At 40.8% G+C, this 26,288-nt stretch overlaps 1 long non-coding RNA gene across 3 annotated transcripts in view; it reads left to right on the top strand.

Annotated features, from left to right (window-relative positions):
• The window catches only part of LOC138739742 (uncharacterized), a 163,611-nt gene that overhangs the window by 124,978 nt on the left and 12,345 nt on the right, over positions 1–26,288 (top strand). For all 3 annotated transcript variants that reach the window (XR_011342381.1, XR_011342382.1, XR_011342380.1), the window contains exon 5: positions 20,047–20,308. This is a non-coding gene — a long non-coding RNA (uncharacterized lncRNA). The remainder of the gene's footprint in view (positions 1–20,046; positions 20,309–26,288) is intronic.

The following is a 26,288-nucleotide window of genomic DNA, read 5'->3' as shown; positions in this document are numbered from 1 at the left end:
ATAATGTCAACTTGGAAAATGGAAGAAAGCATGAGTATACAGCAATGGTACATGGAAATGAATAAATGTATTCCATTGGAAAAAATAACATATAATTTAAAAAATAACGTCACAATGTTTGAACAAATTTGGGAACCGTACATGGAACATATCAGAGAGAACTTGCCTACGACCTCCATCCCCTAAAATGAAAATGATAAGAAGACAAATCGACTAGATTCAGTGTGTAATAAATAGATGACGCATTTTTATTTTTTATTTTCCTTTGTGTGAAGATATTGTTTTATGGTTTTATTGTATTGTATATGTTGAATACTAATGGGTTTTGGGGGGTGGGTAGAGGGGAGGGAGGGAAAGGAGGAAAAAAGGGAGAAAAGGTCACTGTGTAAATGTAATGAGAAACATTTGTACATATTTTGGTTGACATGATTCACAGTGTGAAAAATTTTAAAAATTGAAAAAAGTAATCCCTATGCCATCAGTGTTCTGAGATTAATAAGGGATTGCTCAAGGTGGTATGTGGGTGGAAAGGTAAAGTTGAGAATCACTGCTCTAGACCCAATTGTTACTGAAATATTTAGCTTGTGAAAAATTGTCATTGGCCCATTTCCTTTGGAGTTATGAAACCGTGCACATATCGAGTCAATTAGGATGATTAAAATAGTGGTTTTCAAACTTTTTCTTTTCACCCACGTACCACCTTAAGCAATCCTTTACTAGTCACAGAGCACCTGTGGCATAGGGAATACTTAAAGTAGTATGTGAGTGGAAAGAAAAGCACTGGTTTAGAGCTAAACACAGGCCACTGGAACAAGCTTGGGTAGACAACTTTGTCCACATGACAAGTTGGGCCATAGGGCTTATTTCCCTACTGTGAAACTTTATGGTTCTTCGGCTGTGATTCTATAATGTTCATGTTTCGAAGCATTTTGAGCCACATGTTTAGCCCAAAATTGTGAAATTCACAAAAGAATTTCTTCAATTAATTAACAATAACAGATACAAAACACTTGGGATTATGAATATGATTCACCTGCACATATGTTTTCCTGAAAAAAATCAAGTGAGATAGATTGTACAAAAGAATCATTCTGTATGAAGAAACAGGAGTTGATACCTCCACTTCATTTATTCCTTCTCAAGCTGAAGGGGTGCCAGAGGTTCAAATGGCAACTGGTTATTTCCAGCCAAGTCATCACAATGGATCCCATTCTCAAAGTTCAACCCCAATAGTGGATGTTTGTGCACTTGCCTGGATGATGAAAAGTATACTCATCGCAGTTTCATTTGAGAAATAGTTCCCATTAAAGATTCCCGATTCCTTTTTCCCATTTGATATTGCTACTGGCTTTCTTAGGGTTTCAGACAAAACATTCCCGAATGACGAATTTGTCTTAATCCCAGGTCAGCTCAACAAATTTGTTGAGGTTCTACTTCCTCCATTCAAACTCATTGCATGGTACAACTCAGAACACTGCCACTGTGAATTACTGGGTTACCTCTGATGCAGCATGTCCTAAAGGTATAGCTCTTGAGGACTATAAAGCAAAGTACTCTCAATCTGTCCAAACACAATAAAACAATAGTGTTCATGTTTTTTTTTAATTTTTGCACAATTTTCACAAATCTGATGTAGCTTCAGGCTCTTAATAAATCTGTCCTCATTAGAGTTTCAGTTATGTCAACTATTATGTCAACTGTGTATTCTTCCTTGAGTTGACCATTGCTTCTATTGTGTGATCTTCTCTTCCACGACAAGAGACTTTTATTCCTGAAGTATGTCTCCTTCCTGTCAATTACAGACTTTTTCATTCCTCTAACACAGATGAATTGGCCACTGTTCTTACAGATTCTTGCAGCAGTTTGGCCACAGATTGTTATTACTTTCCCACTAATCTAGCTTTAAATCCAGAAGCTGATCTCTGTAACATCATCTTCTTCACAGGAGTTTGAGTTTTTGGAGCTGTCCCTGCATTTCGACAGAGCTGGATATAAAAGACACTTCAGTTACAGAGTAGAACTTCAGATATCTTTTGAAGGTCAATTTAAAAATACCAATTTATAATTTAGTTTGTGTAAATCTGTTTTTGCATTTGTATCTGATTTGAGCAATGGATTCATTCAGACATTAGAAAGCTGCTTGTTCTGTGATGCAGGTTTCCAAAACAGTTTGAAACAGAGATAGATAAATCTATATTCCTCCTTAATCCTCGGCCAATAAAGTTACATACTTACTATTTCTTTTCCCCAACATGCCTTCACCAATAAAACCAGCATTTACTCCTCACACTTAGTTGCCCTGAGAAGATCAGGGGAGCCTTCATGTGAATAACAGTTTTGGTTCCTTTGAAAGTCTAGCAAAGGTAGTTCAGAGACCCATATTCTGGTATAACGCAGGAAAAAAAATCTTCAACATGTTTCCTTCCCTAACGGACACCAGACAGATTTCTTCTACAAACCACAGCTGTTCCAGTCAATGAGGCTGATACCAGGAAATATCCAATTTTTAAATTCAATTCAAATTCCCAACTTATGATGAAATTTGACCCTATTTTTCAAATTATTATTCTGACTCCCCGTTGCTCGTCTAAAAGCAGAAATATTAAAATACCACGTCGACTTAAATGTGTTAATACCTCTGTTGAAATAGAGAAAAATAGCAGAGATACATGTGCATCGATTGCCTTTGTAATTGACAGTAAATTCTACCCTTCCAGACCAGTCAAAGTCACAAACAATTCCTGAGATAGAGCTCAGGTATAGGACCTTTCACCCTACTTGTCCAAATTGATTGAGAAAACTATCCACACCAATTTCCATTTCCTGCATTTGGCCCATATTCTTCTTTTCCTGTGCATGTACTTATCCAAATGCTTTATAAAGGCTTTGATTACACTTGCCTCTACCACCGCTTCTGGCAGCTTTTTCCAAATATCCACCATCCTCTGTGTGAACATTTGTACACTCAGATCCTCTTTAAATATTTCTCCTCTCACCTTAAACTTTATTCCCTGAAGACTCATGACTACGTAGCCAAATTCAGCTCTAGTGCAATCCATCAGTTCCCTGATGACACCATTGTTGGCCAAATAACTGGAAATAATGAGTCCGAATACAGGATATAGACTGAGAATCTATTTGGGTGGTGCCAGAACAACAATCTTGCTCTCAACGCTACCAAAAGCAATGAGCTTATTGTTGATTTTGGGAAGCGGAGGTCGAGGGAACAGTCACCTGAGCACAATGATGGAGCAGAGATAGAAAGGATATTTACTTTCAAGCTCTTGAGCATCCATATTTCAGAGGGCGTCCCCTGGAACCAGCACATCAAGGCAACTGTGAAGAAGGCATATGAAACCACTACCTTCTGAGATTTGGCATGTTGTCAAATACTCTATCAAGCCTTTACAGATGTGCTGTGGAAAGTATGCTGACAGGTTGCATCATGGCCTGGTTTGGTCATTTGAAAGCCCTGGAATGGAGAAAGCTGCAGAAGGTAATAAACATTGCCAAATCCATCATGAGCTCCGACCTGCCATTCTCTAAAGGTACAGATGCCTGATGTCTGCTACGTCTAGTTCAAGAACAGACTTTTTTCCTTACCACACGAATAATAAAATATTCCAACCAAAGGGACTTGTGCTCTATTGTAATTCCATCTTTTTTCTTGTACTATGGGAACTGTGAATACTTATTACCCATCTTCTGCATTTATTATCTTTTTCATTTAACGTATACTACTGTTTTTTTAAATATTTGTTTGTCTGCACCAAGTAAGGATTTCACAGCGTGTGTATATTGTACAATGTATAAAACAACAAACTCATCAGCATTATCAAATGCATGTCCTCGTTTTAAATTCCCCTGCCCTTGGAAAAAAGCCTGTCTCTAGTTATCCTATCTGTGCTCCTCATAATTTTATAAACCTCTACAAGTTCACCTTAATGCCTCCATTTCTCCAATGAGAACAATTCCAGCCTATCCAATCTACCCTGATGAAGCTCTTCTGCACTTTCTAATGCAACCACATCCTTTCTGTGGTGTAGTGGCCAGAACTGCACACAATAACCATATAACCATTTACGGATATTCCAAATGTAGGCTAACCAATCATTTGAACAGTCGCAACACGGTGTTTCAAATCTCATATTCATTACCACTATGGCGGCAAACAAGGTAGAACTGCTTTTTTCATGATCTTGTCCAGCTAAGTTACCATTTTGCTAGAGCTGTAAACTTGCTCTGTATGTCAACATTTCTAAGGTTCTTGCCATACACCGTTCATGTCCTGACAGTACTCGCTAAACCAAGATGCATTACCTCACATTTGTCTGAATTAGATTCCATCTGCCTTCGCTCCACGTAATTTTATCATCATTTTTCAATACACAAAATCCAATAGCTCACAACCTTAATTGAATTCAAACCATTTTATTTACCTCCTGCTGACACAATACCCATTAAACTCAATATATTAAGGCCATTGGTACTGAAAGAAGTGAAATAGAAAAAGCTACAAGCATTGAAGCTGTCTTGTAAATGTCCTTGAATAAATATACTGGAGCTCTGGGATATTGCCAAATGGTCAGAATTAATCTAGCCTACTATGTCTTAGAAATCCTTTCTAGATGTGATGAAAACAATAGAGGGAGCTTTCTATTCTCACTTCAGGAGGAGGATACACAGCAGGAGTTATGGTATCATCAGCTTATGCACAGAGGAGTGTAATTTACAGCTAACCCTTCCAATAAATAAAGGCTGAGAAATCATCAAATTTCCTTTCCCCAATCCACTCACCCCTGACCTTCCATGTCGACCACCTTGCAAAAGGCTGGTTTTTTTGTTCTCTTTTTTTGACTGCAATCTGTCAGTTTTGGGGGGCGGGGGATAACAGATGAACATTCAGCCCCAGGCTGCCTCATGCTGGAGTAACTAATGGCAATCTTTACATCATTTATAATGCTGTTCAAATATGTGTTGGATTTCCAAATCAATAACTAAAACAAGCAAATAGAATGATTTTAAGAGAAATGTAATTTCATATTTATATTTATAAAGTTAATAAACATTTCTGGCATATAAACTGTATTTACAAAGAAAGTTATTTCACATGTGCCATATCTTTCCTTTTATATACACTGCGTACTTTTTCAGCTGAACTCGGATAAGGTTAAATGAGCTATTCAGTGTGATGAGATGTACAGAATAAATTTTAAATCATTCAAATTGTTTTCTGATTTTTTTCTGATGAGAAAATGTTCTCCAGGTTGAGCATTATTCTTCAGTAGTGTTGGATTTGTCTTTGTGACAAACGACTTTTGGCTACTTACGCTGGCAGTAGAGATGGTTCCACATAATTTTTTCATAAAATAGAGGAAAAAATGGCAGCACCCACTGCTGGTGGAAATGAAAACCATATTCAACTGCCTTGAGCCAATTGACTCTGGATAATTTTTTCTGAATATGTTTTTATTTCCAAACACCATGAGCAGACTATTTACAACACCTTGCATTAAAAATGGAATGTCTTTTGGCTTAAAACCCAATCCAAGAAATTAATAAAATAGTGCAAGTGGGCTGTATTTACAGATTTCCCATTTGAGCAATCTTGTCTAAATGAGCAAATTCCATCTTCTCACCCTACCCGCACAACCTCAATACTCCACAATTTTCCCAACTTCTGAAATCACTGACACATACCTGGGCATAATCCTAGAAGGAAGCCAACTACCTTGGATCACTCCACCAGAGTTATTATTCTTCATCAGTGAACCTAGAAAGTGGATTCGTCGGGACTATTTTACCCCATCAGAAACCGACTCATTTTTATTTCTTCCATTCTGTGTACACACGTGCTTGCCAGCAGATCCCAATCAGCAGTAGAAGCTGTAGACCACTGGTTCTGTGCCAATCGAAACAACACTTTCTGCACATACATCTCACTACTCTGTATTTTTCCAATCCAATGGCAGATGAATCACAATCAGAGCTAAATTGAAATGTGAAAACAAAAAAGAATCAAGATTGCCGCCATTGTTAAGTAACAGAATTAAAAGGACCACATCAGTAAAATTTCTGACATCGTAATCTTCCCATCCCCAGCTAATCCTAAAACAATAAATAAAAAAACCGAATCAACTGCAAGTAATATAATCCAGAAAAACTAAAATTGAAATTCAAAGTTGTCACTGTGGACTCACAGATCTGTGCTGCCACCTGAAGAGCGGCTCTGGGGAATTTCTGCAAGCTTTCTCAAAGTCATTAAGGCAATTGAGAAGTTCTTCAAGATGTGCAAGACTTCACGATAACAAAATGTGAAAATCACCAACCCAGAGAGTTGGGAGTTGAATGTCAGAAGGTGGATTATTTTCTACTAAAAGCTAATAAGGGAAAAGATTTTGAATAAAAGCAGACAAGGCGAGCTAATAAAGCAAATAGATGTGTTTCTGGAGAAAGAGATGTGGTAAAGAGTTATGTAGTACAAATGGGATTAACACAAAAAGAACAGATCAGATAGGGATTACACAACTTTTTTTTTACTGTCCTTACAAATGTGAAGGACTAGAAATTGGATCACATATTAACAAATTTTAAGGCATACACTGTGATGTCACCAGTTCTGCCAAGTCCATTTCCACTCGTACTTACAGAGACTGGAGCTCAAAGTTCCACATTAGGATCTTCCTTCATCAATATCACCAGACTTGATTATTCATGGAACTTGTTTGTTGCATTTCTTACTATGTAAAGAGACAATCTGCTGACAGTGGGAGACCTGACTGGGAAGTTTCAGATGTTACACAAACTTCTCAAGCACCCTTCCCCTGGAGGTAAATAAGAGAGACTGCAGATGCTGGAAAACTGGAACCACACAGAATTCTGAAAAATCTCAGCAGGTCATTCCTGATGAAGGGTTTCAACCCAAAATGTCTTCTGCCTTCCATGGATGTTGCCTCACCTGCTGAGTTCTTCCAGTATTGTGTGTGTGTTGTTCAAGTGTACTGCTGCTTTATGGACAAGACCTCCCTCCTGGCATATATCTCACATTAAGGATTCTATATCGCTTCCAAGTTGGAGGCTGTTTCATTTTTGCTTGCCTCTCTCTTTCCTCAACAGTAGCCGTAAAGTGTATTGCTGCTGCCTGTTTAACATGAGGAGTGTAGTGTACCTCTAAGGATTGCTGCTATTCTGCGATTGTTGAAGAGTGAAAGTTCTGCGGCAGCATTCAATTGAGCGCAGATCTATTGGGGACTGCACGGGTTCAGTTCTGGTGCTACTTTCTGGGTGTTTTGCATATATCTTTGACCAACTTTGTATTTTTTTTATTCTTTCTCTTTGGCTTGGCTTTGCGGACGAAGATTTATGGAGGGATAAAGTCCACGTCAGCTGCAGGCTCGTTTGTGGCTGACAAGTCCGATGTGGGACAGGCAGACACGGTTGCAGCGGTTGCAAGGGAAAATTGGTTGGTTGGGGTTGGGTGTTGGGTTTTTCCTCCTTTGCATTTTGACAGTGAGGTGGGCTCTGCGGCCTTCTTCAAAGGAGGTTGTTGCCCGCCGAACTGTGAGGCGCCAAGATGCACGGTTTGAGGCGATATCAGCCCACTGGCGGTGGTCAATGTGGCAGGCACCAAGAGCTTTCTTTAGGCAGTCCTTGTACCTCTTCTTTGGTGCACCTGTGTCTCGATGGCCAGTGGAGATCTTGCCATATAACACGATCTTGGGAAGGAGATGGTCCTCCATTCTGGAGACGTGACCTACCCAACGCAGTTTGATCTTCAGCAGCGTGGATTCGATGCTGTCGGCCTCTGCCATCTCGAGTACTTCGATGTTGGTGATGAAGTCGCTCCAATGAATGTTGAGGATGGAGCGGAGACAACGCTGGTGGAAGCATTCTAGGAGCCGTAGGTGATGCCAGTAAAGGGCCCATGATTCAGAGCCGAACAGGAGTGTGGGTACGACAACGGCTCTGTATACGCTAATCTTTGTGAAGTTTTTCATTTGGTTGTTTTTCCAGACTCTTTTGTGTAGTCTTCCAAAGGCGCTATTTGCCTTGGCGAGTCTGTTGTCTATCTCGTTGTCGATCCTTGCATCCGATGAAATGGTGCAGCCGAGATAGGTAAACTGGTTGACCGTTTTGAGTTTTGTGTGCCCGATGGAGATGTGGGGGGGGCTGGTAGTCATGGTGGGGAGCTGGCTGATGGAGGACCTCAGTTTTCTTCAGGCTGACTTCCAGGCCAAACATTTTGGCAGTTTCCGCAAAACAGGACGTCAAGCGCTGAAGAGCTGGCTCTGAATGGGCAACTAAAGCGGCATCGTCTGCAAAGAGTAGTTCACGGATAAGTTGCTCTTGTGTCTTGGTGTGAGCTTGCAGGCGCCTCAGATTGAAGAGACTGCCATCCGTGCGGTAACAGATGTAAACAGCGTCTTCATTGTTGAAGTCTTTCATGGCATGTTTCAGCATCATGCTGAAGAAGATTGAAAAGAGGGTTGGTGCGAGAACGCAGCCTTGCTTCACGCCATTGTTAATGGAGAAGGGTTCAGAGAGCTCATTGCTGTATCTGACCCTTGTTGGTTTTCGTGCAGTTGGATAACCATGTTGAGGAACTTTGGGGGGCATCCGAGGCGCTCTAAAGCCCTTTCCTACTCACGGTGTCGAAGGCTTTGGTGAGGTCAACAAAGGTGATGTAGAGTCCTTTGTTTTATTCTCTGCACTTTTCTTGGAGCTGTCTGAGGGCAAAGACCATGTCAGTAGTTCCTCTGTTTGCGCGAAAGCCACACTGTGATTCCGGGAGAACATTTTCGGCCACACTAGGTATTTATTTAAGAGAATCCTAGCGAAGATTTTGCTTGCAATGGAGAGCAGTGTGATTCCCCTGTAGTTTGAGCAGTCTGATTTCTCGCCTTTGTTTTTGTACAGGGTAATGATGATGGCATCACGAAGGTCCTGAGGCAGCTTTCCTTGGTCCCAGCAGAGCTCGAAAAACTCATGCAGTTTGGCATGCAGAGTTTTGCCGCCAGCCTTCCAGACTTCTGGGAGGATTCCATCCATACCTGCTGCTTTGCCACTTTTCAGTTGTTCAATTGTTTTATATGTCTCTTCCCAGGTGAGGACCTCATCCAGCTCTAGCCTTAAGGGCTGTTGAGGGAGCTGGATGAGCAGTTGGCACTGAAAAGAGATTGGAAGTGTTCTGACCATCGATTGAGGGTGGAGATCTTGTCGCTGAGGAGGACTTTGCCGTCTGAGCTGCGCAGCGGGCTTTGGTCTTGGGGTGAGGGGCCGTACACAGCCTTTAGGGCCTCGTAAAAACCCCTGAAGTCGCCAATGTCTGCGCTGAGCTGGGTTCGTTTGGCGAGGCTAGTCCACCACTCATTTTGGATCTCACAGAGTTTGCGCTGAAGATGGCTGCATGCGCGACAGAAGGCTTGTTTCTTCTCTGGCCAGGACGGATTTGCAAGGTGAGCCTGGTGGGCAGCTCGCTTCTTTGCCAGCAGCTCCTGGATTTCCTGGCTGTTTTCGTCGAACCAGTCCTTGTTTTTCCTGGAGGAGAAGCCCAGTACCTCTTCAGTGGATTGCAGTATTACAGATAAACTAAATTGGCCTTTATGCTAAATACAACCTATGTTTTAGGGCACTAAAAATGTCAAATCCAAAACCAAGGCAAAATTCTTTTCACACGGTGCACCCTAAATCTTATTTAATGCTGATTTCTCCCTCCCCCCGCCCCCCCCCCCCCCCCCACTTTCAAATTCGTTCCAGGAGTAGATTCTTCATAAACGACCCCTGCTGTTAGATTCTGAGCACATATTCAGGAACTTTTACTCTATTCTTATAAAAATGATTTTTTTTTCTTCATATCCATGGTAATTACATCAGCAATGCTGGAATTTCAACATGAAAACGGAGCTGTGACAACTTCATTTTCTTTGGAGCAGAGGAAGAGCCTGATGATGATTCCTGTCAGATGAAAGGTCGACGGCCTCCACAAATTCATCGCTGGATGAAACCAGTTATCATAATGAGTAGTTTAAACATGTGTTTAGACTGAATTCACAAATATGATCAACACATCTGGAGAAGGTTAAGATTTAATTAAGCAATAACGGACATGTGTCTCGCGAAATTGAACACAGGCACTTCTCAATGAATGACCAAAAAAACACTCAATCTTGTTTACTACAGTGACACCTGAAAGCAAGCTAAATTTATCCTGAGCATAAATCAGAATTATTAAATGATTGGCAAATACGTGATGTTATAATAAATTCACCCTCAAGATTATATGAATTATAGCAGTTAACCTCTTATCAATGATAAACAAAACTCTTGATTAAATGGCTTTCAAGATCTCAACTCGTCCTGTATTAATTTAAATACAGTTGTAATGTGGAAAGTACAGCAGCCAATATGCACACAAAATACAACGACTGTATGTCAAATTAACTGGAGAATACAAATCAGGCAAGATAGCAGGAATTTCTCCACTTAAAAAATATTGCCATTGAGTTGGGAGAGCAGATAGAAGCTGAGTTGGACATCTTGCACTCAGTATCTCCAACAGTGTAGTATGTTCTCAGCAAAGCACTAAGTTGCCCGTCAGCATCCATCTACTCCAGTCTCTAATATGGGACTTGAACAAACAAAAGACTAGTGAGCAAGAATATTACCGAATGTGCAATTCGGACTGACATTGAAAATGCTTTATAATCAAACTCCACCTTCTTAACACTAATATATTTACTGTTACCAAAATACCCCAACAGGTGGATTTCAAAGTCTTTAACATTTTCTGACTGCTTTTTTTCTTGCTTTAATTATTGAGTTTTTAGTTACTAATAAGGTACAGACTGAACACTTCTCAATCTGGTGCTTTCTTCACTCCAAATGCCCTTTCTCAAGATATCATGCAGTTTCTGGATTTTTTCCCCTGTATATATTAGGTGACATTACAAGGTGCAGCTGCAGACAGCTCACAGTTTTGGCCTCAGTGGTTGGGGGGAGCACTAAAAGGTCTGATAAAATTGCACTGAGGTATCAAGAGGCAAATTGGACTAAACCATTACATGTGCTAAATAGAAAGGCACATGCATTGGAATTTGAAATTTTCCTGGCTGTGCATTTCAAGTACTTAAAACAATGCCTTCAATGGGCATTTAACGCCCCCTCCAGTTACCTAAATGTCATTATGTGGGATTAAACACATGAAACCATTCAAAGTGTTTCCACGTGCCCCTCTCCACACACCACACAGAGTTGTTGCCATTCTTTCTATACATTATGGTATACATGCAGGTCGTCAGATCTTGCAATATGTGTTGTAAGCTACTAAATTGATATGAAAAAATTAATACCCTAAAATTGGTCTGCTTCTTAGGAAAATATGGTTCATTTTGAATTCCAGCAACTCCTGCTTAATTTATATATTTTGATCTTAAAATATATGGTCACAAAAAAATAATTTGGACTGATTCAAAGTCGCAGAATGTTTTAACAAAAATAGTCTGACATTTACACATTTTCAGGACAAATCGAAAGACGACACCTGAAATGATTAAAAGTCAAATAAACTGTAGGGTCTAGAAATTTGAAAATGATCATGCTCGCATCTTACATGAAAAATAATTCACAGGATCATAGAATTATTTGTATTACATTTACATCTGATGAAATCATTGAATAACTGTTTTATTTTTCATTTCCAATACAGATGTTATTACTTCTTTTTGAATCACATGAAAGTTTTAATTAATAGTCTGCAAAAACTTCATTCGAGTTACCTACATTATTACTAGCATGTACTTTACGGGGAAGCAGCACAAGGTTAAATATGAATTGACGTTCATGGTTATTCATTAATTCTTGTTTTCTGTCGTTTTCATCAACTCGTGGAAACATTTTAAAATCTATGATGGTGTAAGAGTGATGCACTTTTTAAGTTTATATGCTGGTGGATGGGATCCTTGCCACCAGTACATGTCAAGCAATTAACACACTTCAAGCATAATTCCATTCCTTGGGACATCTTGATGTTCCAATAGTAAATAGATGGGCAAATTTCATCACTGATTATATTCAACTGTAATTTCAACATTACAATATAATCTTGGGATCTACTGACTAAAAACAATTTATCCAGTAGCAGGGAAGGTTGTAAAATTATTCCATATATTTTTCAATCAATTACCAATAACTATTATATGATGTTCAACTCCACCTCTCTCTGTGCTGTTCCCCCCTCTGCCTCAAGCAACAGTGTGGGATTTGGTCTGCTGTCCTGATTCTCCTCCTTCTAGAACATGATGTCCTTTCTTCATATTTGTTTCTGTCATCCCTCTAACTCTTTACTTTTTTCATTCCAGCACCAAAATCTTTGTTCTTTTTACACTTTACAAAACTTCTCTTTTATTCCATTTTTCCTGCTCTTCATCTTGTCATTTCCACCAGCCTGATTTCATTTTTCCTGCCATTATTACTGAGTCCCCTGTTTCCATGATGCTTTCCACTGTTGCTAAAGTTCTGTTCTTTTCACTATACTTTGCTCCACTTAAGCCTTTAAACAGTGACAGTCAGTTACTTTTTCACATGGGCTGTGCAGAAATAAAGCCTATTTGAAAGAGTCGATATCATTAGAAAGGCTGCAACATGAATGACATCTCACAACTAAACGATGTTAAAGCACACACAAAACCATCATTAAGGTAATGGCATCACCGTTGCACTCATTTATTAGTTTTTGACTTTTCTCTTCTATTGTTGTCCTTTTTCTCTTTCCCTAGTTTTATGTCAGTATCACCACTCTGACAGCATTGTTTCAATATCAAATAATAACAGAAATTACTTTGATTGTTTTAGGAATATTTATTGGATAATGCATCTAATAGAACTTTATTGGCTTTATCTTGCTTCCATGTGTTCATCTGCTTTATAAGCTGTGAAGCAGTGTGCCTCCTTGTATCAGTATGTGATGACATGCATCTGGCTGAGTTTGCTATGTCTATCTGTGGAAAATTCATACCGATAGCCCCCATGACAAATCACATTATTGTGTCGTACAGATGGCATTAATTCTAACAAAATTCAAAAAAATGTAGACAACCATTTCGTGTTGTGTAGCTCAGCTTTTCTGAGTTTGAATTCAGCAATGGTAATCATATCAGAGCAAATTTCTTTTGTTTTATTTTACATAATGCAAGGAGACTGGAAATTTAAAGAGAACGTTCCAGATTTACAAGAAAGCGTGTCCTATTACATTGAAGCAGGAAAAGATTTGTCAATCACATCAACAGAATAAATCCAAATGTCAAATGCCAATCGGTTATTGCAACCAAATGTTGAATATGAAATTGGAACAATGGCAGAAATTAAGGTGATTGGCAACTCTATCGATTTAAAGCGAAACAGAAGGAAAATGTGGCTGCGAGAGAATGCCTGAAAGGTGGATTTTACGGTGATCTTGTCCAACAGGTATCAAAGTGAAGCCTCCATCATTGTTCAGTAACAATGCAATGAAGATGTTAGTCTCATTGCCCTGGTAGCAAATTGGTTAAAGCCCATTCCAGCTTGATTGTTAACTCTAAATATGACCATAAGGTCCCAATTTGGTTTTTGACTGAATTTTTTTAAAAGGCAAGGTCAAAACTCCTTTAATGAAATCTCCACTTTTGTGCCTCGAAGCTATGGTAAATGTCAAGATGCTTATGGGAAGATTGTAGTTTTATCATTGATTACACTGGGGTAATGAGAAGCTGCATGAAAGCAACACTTCTCCATTGAGTCTGTTAATTCACCATACAATAGTTTTCTTTCGACTTAAATTATGTTCTTAAATTTAATTTTCACAGCAAGATTGCCACAGCAGACTGTGGTCAGAATGCAGATAAAGATGTGTGTTACACAGATCTGTACATCATCGATAAATGATGCAAGTAGCATGGATTACATAAGCAATAAATGAGCTCAAGTAACAACATTTATTGTGCAATGTCAGGGAGCACTCAATGTGTCAAAACAACGAGTAAGCCCTGCTCTTAAAATCTACTTTAGTGCAACTCTTCAAGGTTCATTTATCTGACCTTTGGCAGATATTTCTATGCTACAGAATCATAAAATGGTTTACATGCCTCCCAGAATAATATAAATGATACTCCATGAAGCAAATATATACTTAGAACTTGGGTTTGAAATGAGAAAAGGAATTTAAACCTGGTATTTCTATAAGTATTTGTATCCAGAGAATTGCACCTGGGGTGGGTTAAGCAGTGAGTCAGAGGGGTCTGAACTTTTTGAAGCGCACAGCACCACCAAGAAGAGGGGCACGCCAGGAGGCAGGTTGCTGCAGGGCACACTTGACCCCGAGTTTTGCTGAAGAAGACAGAAGTCCTGACTTCAGGGGCCCAATCTTCAAAAGAAAGCTCATTACAAGCTCTGGATTCCAACATCTGCTCCCAGCCTAGAAAGAGGCATGGAGCACATAAATAAGGGCACCATTCCAAATAAAGCATTACTCAGAGGCAGAAACTGCATGAATTTCCATACGCTTCATTTCTAAAGAGCAGAGGAGGACTTTCACCGACTGTAGGTACAGGTGCCCTCCCTCAGACTATTCCAAAGGTGAGTGGATTCTCCTTTCTAATTTAAGTTGAGCATCCTCCAGTAAACAGCAGAGTGCACGATTTTTTAAAACAGTTTTGCAAACTCCCTGTTGGGCGCTATCAGTAGCCCCATTAATGAGACAGATAAAGACTGAGGGGATCGATAGGGGGCTTTATTGTACTAGAGACTGCTGGCCCGGGTCCAAGGCTAGGAATGAGCGGGAAGAAGAGGGGACTTGGCCTTTATGGCCTGGGGTCACATGGGCAGGACTAAGGGAGGAGCCAAGGTAGAAGGACAGCCAGTACATATAATCGTATCACTACATTCTCTAATGTAATAGAATGTGCCTCTGCATTTACAATTGTACATTTCTAATTTATCTTTGAGCTTCATTGCAAGATCTACAATTAAATTCCAGCAGCAATTTCCAGTTAGATCTGGTAACTTAGTTGCATTCAGGGAACGTGTGGGCATCTTATCAAAAAGTAGTTTACTCCTGCCCTCCGATGAAACTGTTATCATTTTGTGTCCATTCTATTTTTTTTTCCTCTTGTTCACCTATGGTTGGATTATGCCAAATTCAAGTTCCAGTTGAAATTTATTACCATTTAATTTTACAACCTGATGAAACAGCGCTTCTCCAGACTTTGGTGCACAGATAAAAACACACAATACACAGTAATAATGATCACATAAATAATCAAGTATATACAAATATTTGGGATGATTTACACTGCTTACTCGCTGCTCTACTCATTATATAGCCATGACTGTGTCCAGGCACAATTCCAATGCCATCTACAAGTTTGCCGATACACCACAGTTTTTGATAGAATCACAAGCATATAGGAGGGAGGTAGATCAGCTCGTTGAATGGTGTAATGACAACAACCTTGCGCTCAACATTAGCAAAACCAAGGAGATGATTGTGACCTTCAGGAGGGAGCCAGGGGAAAATAACCCAGTCCTCAGTAGAGGAGAGGGTCAAGAACTTCAAATTCCCGGGTGTCAACATCTCCCAGGATCTGTCCAAGTGCTTCCATGTTGATGCAATCACAAAGAAGGCCCATCAGCAGCTATACTTTGTGAGGTGTCTGAGGAGATTCGGTATCTCACCGAAAACACTTGAAAACATCTACAGGTGGACTGTGGAGACCATTCTGGCTGGTTGCATCACTCTGAGGTATGGAGGTGCCAAATTTAAGGACAAGGAAAAACTCCAGAGGGTTGTTAACTCGGCCTGTGACATCACAGGCACCAACTTCACTCCATTGAGGACATCTACATGAGGTACTAGATTAAGTAGCCTCTATCGTCAAAGACCCCCACCACCCCACCCATGCCCTCTTCACTCTGCTACCATCAGGGAAAAGGTACAGGGGCCTAAAGATGAGCACTCAGTGGCACAGGGACAGCTTCTTCCCCACTGCCACCAGATTCCTGAATAATCAATAAACCAAAGCCTTACTTTGTGTGCACTATTATTTTAATTTTTTTTATTTATAGTAATGTTGTACGATGGTTAAAGTATAAATGTTTACTCTATGATGCTACTGCAAAACACCAAATTTCATGACTTGTTCATGACAATAAATTCTGATTCTGATGTTAATACTGTTCGTCAATCTCACAGCCTGCAGGAAGAATCTATTCTCCAGCCTGCCAGCCCTGATTTTGATGCTCCTGTACCTCCATCATGATGGTAGTGGGTTGAAGATACTGTGTACTGGATGGAAAGGGTTTTTCAATAATTCCTTGAGCCCAATTTAGACAATGCTCCCAATAAATGCATCGATAGAGGAAAAGGGATATACCTGTGATCTTCTCGGCTGTATAACGATCCTCTCTATTCCTGTCTGGTACTTTGCATCTACTATTACCAAACAATGATGCAGCCTGACGGGAATTTCTCAATTGTGCTCCAAAGGTTGTCAAGATGAGGCCCAGTACCCTTGCCTTTCGCAGCCTCCTTAGGAAGTGTAGGCACTGGTGCACCTTCCTGAATAATGAGGAGGTGCTGAGAGTCCAGGATAGATCACTCTTTATGAACTCAGTGTCCTCCACTGTCTCCATGACAGGACCATTGTAGTTGAGAATGGTCAACCTCTGCCCTACTGAAAATGACATTCATCTCCTTTTTCTTGTCCTCATTGAGACTCAGGGTGTAATTCTCACACATTTTTATGAGAACCTCCTCTCTGTGGCTCATCATTGTTGCTGATGTTGTATCATCTATAAATTTGATTATTCTGTTTGAACTGAATCTGGCCGTGCAGTCATGAGTCAACAGTCTGATCAGTCGTGGGCTGAGCACATAGCCCCGAGGTGCGCCAGTGCTTAGATGCCAACCCAGGCAGACTGTAGTCTTTCTGTAAAGGTGTCCAGAATCCAATCGCAGAGAGGGGTATTAGGTTCCAGAGAGGATGGTTTATCCACCAATCTCAGAGGTATGATTGTGAAGTCAATGTAAAACAGTCTGGTGTAAGAGGCATCATTCTTTAGGAAGGTCAGGACGGAATTGAGAGTCAAGGCTATTGCATCACCTGTGGACCATTTTGGACATTAGGCAAACTGGAACAAGTTTAATGTTGCTGGAAGATGCACTTTGATGCATTCCATCACCAGATGTCAAAGCGCTTCCTGATCGTAGATGTTAGTGCCACTGAGCAGTAGTCATTTAGTCTGGTTACTATTGCTTTCTTGGGCATTGGGATGTGGTGGCAGTCTTAAATCCTGTGGGTACAATGGACTGTTGCAGTGAGATGTTGTAGATTTCCATTACAAACTCCATTAGCTGAGCCCCACAGACCTTCAGCACATAACCAAGTAGGTCATTTAGACCTACTTCTTTATGTGGGTTCTTCCTGGATAGGATTTTCCTTACCTCAGCTGCAGTTATACAGGGGGGCCTGCTCTTCAGGGGTAGACAAGGCTTTCTTTGACATCACATTGTTTGTCTCATCAAATCTCACATAGTCAATGAGTCAGAAAGGGAGCCATCATTGTCACTGACCCGCAAGGTTGACATATCGTCATGTTACTCGTGTCACTCAGGTGTTTTTGGATTCTCTTTGCTTGCCATGTTTTGTCTTCCTAAATAGATGGGAAAGTTGAGCCCTTCCTGATCTTAATGCCATCTTGTCTCCCAACCTGAAAGCAGTGTCACGTGGTCTGAATGGTCCAGTCTAACCATGGTTTTTGATGAGCCTTGTCTTTGTAGCATTTGATCACCATGACATCCTCAATGTATCTGCTCTGTATAAATATACTCTGCTCGTATACTCATCAATGTAGTGGTTGTAAGTGGCTGCCTCCTAGAATCCACTCCAGTCCGTGACTTCAAAGCAGTCCTGCTGTGCTGCTGAGGTTTCCTCTGGCCAGGTCCTGATCTTCCTACCCCTTTTACACATTGATCCCATTAAATTGGCATGTCAATGACCCGTGTTTAAAAGCAGGTTGGGTCAGATGGGAGTGTTCACACTGAACCTAGAAAAGCTGTTCAGTGCGACCTTTTACATAGGGTCCTGGCATCCCAGTGCAAAAGGAGGTGGGACCTGGAGCATTACAGCGTCGGTGTCCCGGGAAGGTGGGTGTGAAATGCATCGGCTCTGATACTACCAACCTTGGTGAGTAACATACGGGATGAAAATGACCCCCCATCCCATGTTGGTCGTGTTCACACAGGTAAGTGAAACGGTTAAAAGGTGGTAAGGGCAGTGTAAAAGGGCCTGTTGACATGTTGGTACTTTGGACTGTTTTTAAATCACTGGCAACAATCATACAGCCATGAGGATGATTTGCCTGTAAACTTACATAAGATAATGATGGACGGATGATTTTGTGACAGGACGATTGTTATAAGTGGGATTTTATGAGCTTCAGTTCTCAGCCAACTGCTCCTTCTTGCTTTTTTATATTAATAACGCAAATTTAAATGCCAATAGCATGATGAAACAGTCTGCTGCCTGATGAAAAAGCTGTCCATGGGAGGTGGAAAACCTCTGACATCAAGAGGATCGGGTCAATTTGTCAACGATATGCAAAATAAATTTAACCTTAAGAAGTGTAGGATAATGCAATAGAGGAGATCCAACAAAGCAGGGGAAAACACAATGAGAGCATGGAGAAGAAGTGAGCCCTTTGAATTGATTTCTACAAGGTAAGTAAGGTAGGCTCTGTTAATACGGCACTGAAAAGGCAAAATGGGTGTTAAGGCACTGGAACAAAGTGCAGAATAATTCTGCTAGAGCTATATATGCATGCGAGGCCATAATTTTACCATTTTGCACTATATTAAAATAAAGGTGGAACTGTGTTCAAGAGCGCAGAGATTTACGAAAATGTTAGTTGGCCAGAAAATCTTTGCTATGAAGCATGGTTGAATAGTCTTGGATTATTTTTGTTTGGAACAGAGGATCCCAAGAGGAAAAGTAACTGAGGTGTGTGAAGTTATGAGGGGCCTTGAGAGAGTAAAATGAAAAGACCTATTTAGCCAAAGGGCACATATTTAAAGTAATTGGCGGCAGGATCAGGGTTAAGATGAGGATTTTCCCCCCCATCAAAAGGGTGATAGGAGTCTAATACTCACTGTCTGAAGGAAAGATGGAGACAGATTTACAATGTCTGGTTTTGTACTTCCTGTGACATGAAGATGTGTTGGGGAAGAAATTAAATTGAGTAGGGTCATCCAGAACACATTAAAGTAGGCTAAAATGTTGCAATGGGACAGAAATCTTCTCGAGCCTCTCCAACATCTAAGGACACTAAGGTTAACTATTAATTATGCTTGCGGGCCTCATCACATTCCTTGCAACATCCTTTCTTCTAGGGTTTCCACTTCTTGTACCCACACATGAGCCTTTTCAACCTCAGTCACAACACTTAGAAATTCTTCCAGGCAGTTCAAAATTCTGCAAGAATTGGTGACTGATGAATGAAACAGCAAAATTCACTCCCAAACACTTACAAATCATTAAAATAACCCTGGGGTTAGCAGAAATTGAAATATTTGCTCTTCCCAATCAGTTGCAACTAGCTATGAGGGGTTATTAATCTTGTACCTATGTATGTATTTCTGCCTCAGGTTGTCACAATTTTCATTGGTTCTGCAAATGAGGATTAAACCAGCATGTAGCTGCTCATTTGTATAATACCCGCCCTTCACTCCAATCAGCGCCTGGGCTTAGCCTGTCTGTCAAACTGTTCGGTAGCAGGGTTCTGGACCAATTAGCAGGTGGAATGATGGGGGGGGCGGGGAATTTTTGACGCCTCCTCACTAGGTCACAGCCCCATTGTGACATCAGCGGGTGGGGGGGGGGGGTGTTCCCGCTTACCTCGCCTGTCAAATCAGCAACTGGTGGTGGTCACCAATCATTGGGTGAAATTCCCACTGAGATGCTCAGTGGAGGTTCTGCCCATCCTCACCTGCTAATCAGTAGCCTGTTCATCTGTGTGCAGCCAATCATCCCTGGATGAAGACACCTCCCGCCCACCATTGTGACATCGGTTGGAGGATAGATTCCCACCCACCTCGCCTGTCAATCAATGGCTGGCGATTTTGGCGTGGCACAGGAGGTGACATCAGCAACACACTGGTTCTCTCTAGTCAATTGGCGCCCGGACCAACTACTGAGCGGAGACCTCCCCCATTGTGACATTGGAGAACATCCCATTCCTCAAATACTAATTAGAGGCCACAAATTATTTCATCATGGAGAATGTAAGTTTATTTACTTTCTTACATTGCTTGTATATATACCAGGTCTTTTAAACTGTAATTGATGACTGGGGTTCCGTGATTTCCAAGTACTCCCCAAAAGAGTTCCGTGAGGTAAAATGTTTGGGAAGCCCTGGACTACAGGGTTCTGATCGTCTCTAGCTTATTCAGCTATAGTGTCAAAAGTCTTGGCTGTGCAGAGTTCTTGCCATACAAAAAAATAAGGAAGATTATCCAAAGGGTGGGGTTGTTCTGAATTGGTATACTCTGTTGTCTTGGGAAAGGTTGTGCTGTCATATGATAGCACTGCACCCTACCAGCTGCCAATCACCCATTAGTGCACATCTCGCTAAATTACCTGGACTCCACTCTCCCACCGGCCTGTACTTGGCCTTGGGCCATTGACTGTTGTAATTAGATTAACCCTCCTGCCACTGAGCTAGTAAATGATGTGGGCTTGTCCCTCCAGCTCTATAAAGGTGCTATGTGCTCTTTGCTCTCTCTCTTTGCCAGCTTGGGACCACCTTGCTTCACTCCAGGCCTAGAAATGTGGAAGGGCGCTGGAGAAACTGTTGGTAAGATGTGCACTGTTAAAAGAGTTGGGAGCGTTTAATTAGTGACCCTTGTAGCATGGAGCCGTGGGGTGGTGGGACATCATAGTGATGTTTCCCTGATCATTATATGTATCACCGCCAGTGGGCTGATCTCGCCTCCAACCGTCCATCTTGACACCTCACAGTTCGGCGGGCAGCAACCTCCTTTGAAGAAGACCGCAGAGCCCATCTCACTGACAAAAGACAAAGGAGGAAAAACCCAACACCCAACCCCAACCCACCAATTTTCCCCTGCAACCGCTGCAACCGTGCCTGCCTGTCCCTCATCAGACTTGTCAGTCACCAACGAGCCTGCAGCAGACGTGGACATTTACCCCTCCATAAATCTTCGTCCGCGAAGCCAAGCCAAAGAAAAAAGAAAGATATGTATCATTTCATTGTGTGTGTGTGTGTGTGTGTGTGTGTGTGTGTGTGTGTGTGTGTGTGTGTGTGTGTGTGTGTGTGTGTGTGTGTGTGTGTGTGTGTGTGTGTGTGTGTGTGTGTGCACACTCTGCATCAGTTACCATTCTCCCACACTTGCCTTCTGTAAATAAAATCCTTGCCCATATCAAAACTGTGTTCCAAGTCCTTGCCTTTGAGACCTACCAAACCTGTTTCCTCACTCACAACATCTGTATGAGAAGATGAGATTCTTCTAAATACATTATGAAATCATGTACCTAAGTACATGGAGTCACAGGTGAGCATGTTGATGGAGATATTATAAATGTCATGCATATTGATGGGTTGAACACCTATCACAGCCATTTCACAGACTGGCAATAACCCGTTTCTTATCATTTGGCGTATTATATTGTAGAAAATCATGAACCAACATGTCAATGTCCCAAATCAAATTGCCCAGTATGTCATGCAGTTAACCACCACCATGATGAAATTTAGAACACATAATTTTTAATCAAATCTCCCCCGTTTGTACCTTGTTGTAATGTAATAAGTGGAAAAACAACACCATTATTTGCTTTTCTTTGTGTGGTCAAAGTGAGTGAAGTTTCTAAACAAGTAAGAAGTTGTAAAGCCATTTATATCATATTTATATCATTATATACAAAATGTCATATAGATATCCAGTCCCATCAGGTTAATTTTTCAGGTGAAGATCCATGTTAGTGGCCAAGAACTTAATTTACCCTTTGTTTTCTGGTGGGGCTGCTGAGCACTTCTCCTGTTTCACTAATGAAGATCAAGTTATGTACTGTGTTACAAACTAACAAACCTTCTTAGTACTAACAAAGGAACAGCAATGACAATGGTAAATTCAAAATAATAGTTTTTATTCATAACATAACATTTCTTACTTCTCTTTAAACTTAATTCCCACTATGTGCGGGTGTGTGTGTGTGAGAGAGAGATTAAATTCAAACCATTACAGTTTAAGCTTGATAATGAAAAATTTTTAAAGTCCATTTTCAAACATCTTGTTGAATTTGAGGATCTTTTTAAATCACAGTTCAGAAGTAATTATGAAGCACTTTTAAACATTATATCTTCAGATATCTTCCAATTCACATCTCTTTCAGTTGTCTTTCAGCGAGATATTCTTCACACGAGTGTTCTCCTCTCTTGTTTGGAGATTTTGTAATCTGTGTTCCAAACGATGAACCTGCCCTCTTTATCTTAAAGAGACGGTCAGAAGTGGTCTTAATGATTTTACAGTGTTCCCCTTTTCCAGGAGTAACACACAGCAGTATCTTTTCTGGTTACTCTATCTTCAATCCTGAAACTGTCCTCCTTATTCGTAGAGTGAGGTGACTCTTCTTTATGGCCACTGATTTTGTGTAAGGATAATACAATACAGAGCAGCACTTCCTTCTCTCTCCAGAGACTATTGTTTTAACCCTATGATTTTCATGGGAGGGTTAATTTCTTCCAACTGGTTTCAAAATATCTCTGCCTTCTTCATTTATATTTCTCTGACATCATGTGATGTGACATCACCACGGTTTCAGTTTGATTTCTTCCAAAACACAACTCCTAGAGATGTGTTTTTGCCTCTCTTCAAATTATCACATCACATCCATAAAATCATCTGACCTCATCTCCGTTTGAGGTTTAAGTGATTATGATTGGAAAGTCAAGGAAGAACTGCTTATGGATACAGCTGCCAGCCGAATGCTGGGTGTAAACACAAATGCTTTTAAACATTTCTTGAGTTTTAATTCAAGAACACTTCTTCAGATTTATGGCTTTATTTTTCCAGATGTGTCGACTCTGGAAATGAACTCTTTCTGTGTTCAATGGTGTATCTGGAAATGCGCTGTTACCTGAGTGTGATTCTGTATTCGGGCCACAATTCCCTCACTAGAAATCTATTTAACTATAACTTACTTTACAACGAAATATATATTTTCTAATTAAAGATTTTAACTTTAGACAAATCAGTTACAACTGTATTTTGGAAACCATTGAACCAAAATGTCATGAGGCATATTACCAGCTGGAAATATAGAAATGAGTTAATCATTCAGAAAAGGCAGCAAGTCAGGAATTTGGGAAAATGAAGAATATTTTTGTACATATTTAGATGGAAGCACTAGTTAAATGTTAATCCCTCAGTTACCATTATTTGTTGCTTCAAGGCATATTTGCAGATTATGATAATTTTAGAATCACCATAGAGGTATTTTTCTCACTTTTTCTCTTTGTTCTATAAAACCAACAGAAGAACTTAATCAGAAATACTCGACACTGTAAAACTACAGATTGTTAATGTGTTGAAACTGATTGGGGCAATGAGTACATATTAAAAATGTAGTGTTTTACAAATAATTTCTCATTGCAAGTGAACTATTTAATAACCCACATTAACATGACGATACAATTTGAATTATTTCAGTTTTGTCCTGGACACACCCCATGTCCCTGAGCCTGGAAGTGATCCTCTCATATAACAGCCCCATTATATGCTTTGAGGTCATCTCCTCAGCCCTTAAGGAGAGAAGTTCCTGCACCTCCCGATTCCCCCCAGTTTGAGACCATTCTTCACACACAATAGAAATATTTTTCCTGCTACCTGCTGCCCTGCCTCTTGACATGCATGCACGCACAGACATTATAGGATCACTAATGGGATCTGGCATATCCTGGGTGGCCCGTTCACATTGGGAGACTGGGTATTCCCATTCAAAACAGATCGGCAATGATACACCCTCCCTAGGCGGTAAATTCTCGAGTCATTTTCCCTCCCCAACCAGGTTAGGAGTGTTGACATTGGCAGGTGAACCAGTAAATTGGCGATTAATTGCTGGATTCAAGTGCCAATGTGAAAGGGGCTATTCTCGCTCTTGAAGATGTTGATTGAATATAAGTTAAAATAAGGTATAAAAGCTTGAATCTGGAATAAAGTGGACTTAAGCAGGTTAAATGATTGAGTGCTGAACTTTAATGAGTGGTTTGATGCAAGTCCTGAGCATGGAAGGGAGCTGGTATTTCTTGGCACTTGAAGCCCATACCAAAGTAAGGTTTTGATATTACTCACACTAATGCCTTTTAGACATTGCATCAAGATTGTGAAATGAAGGAATGTATTGCACTCATCTAAATGCAAAATTCATTCTATTCATAAATGTAAGATTTTGGTCACTTTGTTTTCCTCATCGGTGATTTTCTCAGAATGTAATGCATTTATCTAAATGGACTTGTGAAGATGGTGGTGGTGAGGCACCTTCTTGAACCATTAGTGATGTGGTAAAAATATTACCATCCTGTTAGGAAGGAAATTTCAGAATTTTGACCTTGTGATGTTGAAGAAACAATGATATGTACCAGTAAAGATGATTTGAGGGATATTTGGAGGTGGTAGAGTTAGTGTTTACATGAGTATCATTCTTTCTCAACTTCATTTTGGGAAGTCAGATCACCTGCTGATATTCCTTTCGCCTGCCCATGACCAGTGAGCCCAGGCACAATTCCAATGCCATCTACATTTGCTGATGACACCACAGTTGTCGGCAGAATCACAAATGGCAATGAGGAAGTGTACAGGAGGGAGATAGATCAGCACGTCGAGTGGTGTAACACCAATAACCTTGCGCTCAACATTAGCAAAACCAAGGAGATGATTGTTGACTTCAGGAGGAAGTCAAGGGAACACAATCCAGTCCTCATAGAGGGCTCAGTAGTGGAGAGGGTCAAGAACTTCAAATTCCTGGGTGTCAACATCTCCAAAGATCTTTCCTGGAGCCTCCATGTCGATGCAATCAAAAAGAAGGCTTGCCAGCGGCTATACTTTGAGGTGCTTGAGGAGTTTCAGTATGTCACCAAAAACTCTCAAACTTCTCCAGGTGGACCGTGAAGTACATTCTGACTGGTTGCATCAATGTCAGGTATGGAAGCACCAACTCTCAGGACAAGAATAAACTCCAGGGGGTTGTTAACTCGGCCTGCAATATCACAGGCACCAGACTTCACTCCATCGAAGACGTTACATGAGGCAGTGTCTTAAAAAAGCAGCCTCAATCCTCAAAGACCCCACCCCCTCCCAGGCCATGCCCTCTTCACTCTGCTACCATCAGGAAAAAGGTACAGGAGTCTAAAGATGAGCACTCAACGGCACAAAGACAGCTTCTTCCCCTCCGCCATCAGATTCCTGAACAATCAATGAACCAAAGCCACTGCCTCACTTTTCCTGCACTCTTGTTGTAATTTTTATGATTGTTGTAAGATGGTTTATAATATGTATCTTTACATTATGAGGGCTGCTGCAAAACACCGAATTTCATCACTTGTGCATGACAATAAATTCTGATTCTGCACAAAGCCTAAAGAGAGAGACTCCAGAGATTAGAACAGCCAGAAGGTGATTGCGGAGGGCTGACAAACAGTTACAGGACTGCCTTGAGGCAGTGGATGAGGCAGAGTTGAAGAACTCAGCTGAGCATGTGAATGATTATACCAGGGTCATTACAAACTTTATCAAAACAGCTGTTGACAAGTGCCTCCCCATCAAATTGTTCATGGTTTTCCCTAACTTGAAGCCATGGATTAATAGTGAAGTCTGGAACCTGCTGAGACTCAGATAACAGCCATTTAAGTTGGAGATCCAGAACACCACACAAGGAGCAGGTATGACCTATGGAAAGCCTTTTCCTAGCCGAAATGGAGAATCCTGATGAGATTGGAAACAATCGCTATGACAGAGCCTGAATGATATAACCTGCTACAAAAATTCTGGGGCAGTAGGAGAAAGTAGAGCTACACTCCCAGCTGAACTCAATGCCTTCTATGCCTGATTTGACCACAGAAAAAGGAAAAATCACTGAGCACCCTTAAGTCCCCTGATAATTAACTACTTCCAGTAACCCCGGATGATTTGCAGGCTGCCTTCAGGAGAGTGAATCCAAGGAACGCATCCATCTGGACGGAGTACC

This window comes from Narcine bancroftii, chromosome 7 (genome assembly GCF_036971445.1).
Source record: "Narcine bancroftii isolate sNarBan1 chromosome 7, sNarBan1.hap1, whole genome shotgun sequence".
Taxonomy (NCBI): domain Eukaryota; kingdom Metazoa; phylum Chordata; class Chondrichthyes; order Torpediniformes; family Narcinidae; genus Narcine; species Narcine bancroftii.
The sequence above is the reverse complement of the archived record's forward strand: the minus strand, read 5'-3'. Positions and strand labels throughout refer to the sequence as shown.